This window comes from Chiloscyllium plagiosum, unplaced genomic scaffold, assembly GCF_037043375.1.
Source record: "Chiloscyllium plagiosum isolate Xiang-an unplaced genomic scaffold, Cpla_swu_hap1 HiC_scaffold_110, whole genome shotgun sequence".
Classification (NCBI taxonomy): Eukaryota; Metazoa; Chordata; class Chondrichthyes; order Orectolobiformes; family Hemiscylliidae; genus Chiloscyllium; species Chiloscyllium plagiosum.
In genome coordinates this window covers 112,501-117,144 of record NW_028270249.1, presented here as the reverse complement: position 1 = coordinate 117,144, position 4,644 = coordinate 112,501, and positions in this window count along the sequence as shown.

Below are 4,644 nucleotides of genomic sequence, written 5' to 3'. Positions count from 1 at the left end.
CCCCGCTCTCTCTCCCCATAGCCCTGTATCCATCCCCAAACTAATCCCACTGTCCCCCCCGCGCTCTCTCCCCATAGCCCTGTATCCATCCCCAAACTAATCCCACTGTCCCCCCGCTCTCTCTCCCCATAGCCCTGTATCCATCCCCAAACTAATCCCACTGTCCCCCCGCTCTCTCCCCCTAGCCCTGTATCCATCCCCAAACTAATCCCACTGTCCCCCCGCTCTCTCTCCCCATAGCCCTGTATCCATCCCCAAACTAATCCCACTGTCCCCCCGCTCTCTCTCCATAGCCCTGTATCCATCCCCAAACTAATCCCACTGTCCCCCCGCTCTCTCCCCATAGCCCTGTAACCATCCCCAAACTAATCCCACTGTCCCCCGCTCTCTCTCCCCATAGCCCTGTATCAATCCCCAAACTAATCACACTGTCCCCCCGCTCTCTCTCCATAGTCCTGTATCCATCCCCAAACTAATCCCACTGTCCCCCCGCTCTCTCTCCCCATAGCCCTGTATCCATCCCCAAACTAATCCCACTGTCCCCCCGCTCTTCTCCCCATAGATGTGTATCCATCCCCAAACTAATCCCACTGTCCCCCCACTCTCTCCCCATAGCCCTGTATCCATCCCCAAACTAATCCCACTGTCCCCCCACTCTCTCCCCATAGCCCTGTATCCATCCCCAAACTAATCCCACTGTCCCCCCGCGCTTTCTCCCCATAGCCCTGTATCCATCCCCAAACTAATCCCACTGTCCCCCCGCTCTCTCCCCATAGCCCTGTATCCGTCCCCAAACTAATCCCACTGTCCCCCCGCTCTCTCCCCATAGCCCTGTATCCATCCCCAAACTAATCCCACTGTCCCCCCGCTCTCTCTCCCCATAGCCCTGTATCGATCCCCAAACTAATCCCACTGTCAACCCGCTCTCTCCCCATAGCCCTGTATCCATCCCCAAACTAATCCCACTGGCCCCCCGCTCTCTCCCCATAGCCCTGTATCCATCCCCAAACTAATCCCACTGTCCCCCCGCTCTCTCCCCATAGCCCTGTATCCATCCCCAAACTAATCCCACTGTCCCCCCGCTCTCTCCCCATAGCCCTGTATCCATCCCCAAACTAATCCCACTGTCCCCCCGCTCTCTCTCCCCATAGCCCTGTATCGATCCCCAAACTAATCCCTCGGTCCCCCCGCTCTCTCCCCATAGCCCTGTATCCATCCCCAAACTAATCCCACTGTCCCCCCGCTCTCTCCCCATAGCCCTGTATCCATCCCCAAACAAATCCCACTGTCCCCCCGCTCTCTCTCCCCATAGCCCTGTATCCATCCCCAAACTAATCCCACTGTCCCCCCGCTCTCTCCCCATAGCCCTGTATCCATCCCCAAACTAATCCCACTGTCCCCCCGCTCTCTCTCCCCATAGCCCTGTATCCATCCCCAAACTAATCCCACTGTCCCCCCGCTCTCTCTCCCCATAGCCCTGTATCCATCCCCAAACTAATCCCACTGTCCCCCCGCTCTCCCCATAGCCCTGTATCCATCCCCAAACTAATCCCACTGTCCCCCCGCTCTCTCCCCGTAGCCCTGTATCCATCCCCAAACTAATCCCACTGTCCCCCCGCTCTCTCCCCATAGCCCTGTATCCATCCCCAAACTAATCCCACTGTCCCCCCGCTCTCTCCCCATAGCCCTGTATCCATCCCCAAACTAATCCCACTGTCCCCGCTCTCTCTCCCCATAGCCCTGTATCCATCCCCAAACTAATCCCACTGTCCCCCCGCTCTCTCCCCATAGCCCTGTATCCATCCCCAAACTAATCCCACTGTCCCCCCGCTCTCTCTCCCCATAGCCCTGTATCCATCCCCAAACTAATCCCACTGTCCCCGCTCTCTCTCCCCATAGCCCTGTATCCATCCCCAAACTAATCCCACTGTCCCCCCGCTCTCTCCCCATAGCCCTGTATCCATCCCCAAACTAATCCCACTGTCCCCCCGCTCTCTCTCCATAGCCCTGTATCCATCCCCAAACTAATCCCACTGTCCCCCCGCTCTCTCCCCCCATAGCCCTGTATCCATCGCCAAACTAATCCCACTGTCCCCCCGCTCTCCCCCCATAACCCTGTATCCATCCCCAAACTAATCCCACTGTCCCCCGCTCTCTCTCCCCATAGCCCTGTATCCATCCCCAAACTAATCCCACTGTCCCGCCGCTCTCTCCCCATAGCCCTGTATCCATCCCCAAACTAATCCCACTGTCCCCCCGCTCTCCCCATAGCCCTGTATCGATCCCCAAACTAATCCCACTGTCCCCCCGCTCTCCCCCCATAACCCTGTATCCATCCCCAAACTAATCCCACTGTCCCCGCTCGCTCTCCCCATAGCCCTGTATCCATCCCCAAACTAATCCCGCTGTCCCCCCGCTCTCTCCCCATAGCCCTGTATCCATCCCCAAACTAATCCCACTGTCCCCCCGCTCTCTCCCCATAGCCCTGTATCCATCCCCAAACTAATCCCGCTGTCCCCCCGCTCTCTCCCCATAGCCCTGTATCGATCCCCAAACTAATCCCACTGTCCCCCGCTCTCTCTCCCCATAGCCCTGTATCCATCCCCAAACTAATCCCACTGTCCCCCCGCTCTCTCTCCCCATAGCCCTGTATCCATCCCCAAACTAATCCCACTGTCCCCCCCGCTCTCTCCCCATAGCCCTGTATCAATCCCCAAACTAATCCCACTGTCCCCCCGCTCTCTCTCCCCATAGCCCTGTATCGATCCCCAAACTAATCCCACTGTCCCCCCGCTCTCTCCCCCCATAGCTCTGTATCCATCCCCAAACTAATCCCGCTGTCCCCCCGCTCTCTCTCCCCATAGCCCTGTATCCATCCCCAAACTAATCCCACTGTCCCCGCACTCTCTCCCCATAGCCCTGTATCCATCCCCAAACTAATCCCACTGTCCCCCCCGCTCTCTCTCCCCATAGCCCTGTATCCATCCCCAAACTAATCCCACTGTCCCCCCGCTCTCTCTCCCCATAGCCCTGTATCCATCCCCAAACTAATCCCACTGTCCCCCCGCTCTCTCTCCCCATAGCCCTGTATCCATCGCCAAACTAATCCCACTGTCCCCCCCGCTCTCTCCCCATAGCCCTGTATCCATCCCCAAACTAATCCCACTGTCCCCCCGCTCTCTCTCCCCATAGCCCTGTATCAATCCCCAAACTAATCCCACTGTCCCCCCGCTCTCTCTCCCCATAGCCCTGTATCAGTCCCCAAACTAATTCCACTGTCTCCCCGCTCTCTCTCCCCATAGCCCTGTATCCATCCCCAAACTAATCCCACTGTCCCCCAGCTCTCTCTCCCCATAGCCCTGTATCCATCCCCAAACTAATCCCACTGTCCCCCCCGCTCTCTCTCCCCATAGCCCTGTATCGATCCCCAAACTAATCCCACTGTCCCCCGGCTCTCTCCCCATAGCCCTGTATCCATCCCCAAACTAATCCCACTGTCCCCCCGCTCTCTCCCCATAGCCCTGTATCGATCCCCAAACTAATCCCACTGTCCCCCCGCTCTCTCTCCCCATAGCCCTGTATCCATCCCCAAACTAATCCCACTGTCCCCCCGCTCTCTCCCCATAGCCCTGTATTGATCCCCAAACTAATCCCACTGCCCCGCCCTCTCTCCCCATAGCCCTGTATCCATCCCCAAACTAATCCCACTGTCCCCCCGCTCTCTCTCCCCATAGCCCTGTATCCATCCCCAAACTAATCCCACTGTCCCCCCGCTCTCTCCCCATAGCCCTGTATCCATCCCCAAACTAATCCCACTGTCCCCGCTCTCTCCCCATAGCCCTGTATCCATCCCCAAACTAATCCCACTGTCCCCCCGCTCTCTCTCCCCATAGCCCTGTATCCATCCCCAAACTAATCCCACTGTCCCCCCCGCTCTCTCCCCATAGCCCTGTATCCATCCCCAAACTAATCCCACTGCCCCGCCCTCTCTCCCCATAGCCCTGTATCCATCCCCAAACTAATCCCACTGCCCCGCCCTCTCTCCCCATAGCCCTGTATCCATCCCCAAACTAATCCCACTGTCCCCCCGCTCTCTCCCCATAGCCCTGTATCCATCCCCAAACTAATCCCACTGCCCCGCCCTCTCTCCCCATAGCCCTGTATCCATCCCCAAACTAATCCCACTGTCCCCCCGCTCTCTCTCCCCATAGCTCTGTATCCATCCCCAAACTAATCCCACTGTCCCCCCGCTCTCTCCCCATAGCCCTGTATCCATCCCCAAACTAATCCCACTGTCCCCCCGCTCTCTCTCCCCATAGCCCTGTATCCATCCCCAAACTAATCCCACTGTCCCCGCTCTCTCCCCATAGCCCTGTATCCATCCCCAAACTAATCCCACTGTCCCCCCGCTCTCTCTCCCCATAGCTCTGTATCCATCCCCAAACTAATCCCACTGTCCCCCCGCTCTCTCTCCCCATAGCCCTGTATCCATCCCCAAACTAATCCCACTGTCCCCCCGCTCTCTCCCCATAGCCCTGTATCCATCCCCAAACTATTCCCATTTTTCAACTTGTTAGTTTCAAATTGTTCCGTTTATAAATACGATCGAATTAAAGTTCATCACTTGCATGACAATTTCCTCGT